Source organism: Guyanagaster necrorhizus (assembly GCF_019112545.1).
Source record: "Guyanagaster necrorhizus MCA 3950 unplaced genomic scaffold BT62scaffold_39, whole genome shotgun sequence".
Lineage (NCBI taxonomy): Eukaryota > Fungi > Basidiomycota > Agaricomycetes > Agaricales > Physalacriaceae > Guyanagaster > Guyanagaster necrorhizus.
Window position 1 is genome coordinate 277,260 of NW_025064918.1, and position 411 is coordinate 277,670.

A 411-nucleotide genomic window follows, 5' to 3' on the forward strand; every position below is an offset into this window, starting at 1 on the left:
GAGTTGATACAGTTGATGGAAGGCATATAGTTTCTTGTCTTGTAGATCAAGAAGAGGTTGATAAGAAGCATTCAGTTCTTTTAGCTTTTTAGGCTTAAAGAAGGGAAGCTAGAAGCTTTGAGCTAATTGTTAAGCCCAAACTCCATATGACTATTAACATGTGATAAACAGTTCAGAACCTTGCACTTTGAGTTAGACTGACTGAGTTCACTGATGTGTTAACAGGTGTGTGGTCAAGGCAGTTGCAAGTTGCTCAAGATAGGATGATGAAGAATAAACTTTAGCTTGAAGCTGGGGTATTACAGTGAGAGCTACACTACTTAAATACTGTTCTGTTATCTGGCTATTAATAAATGTTCACAAAAGATATTGTCTGTCATAGAGCTGTTACCCCTGCTGTTGCCAGGCTCT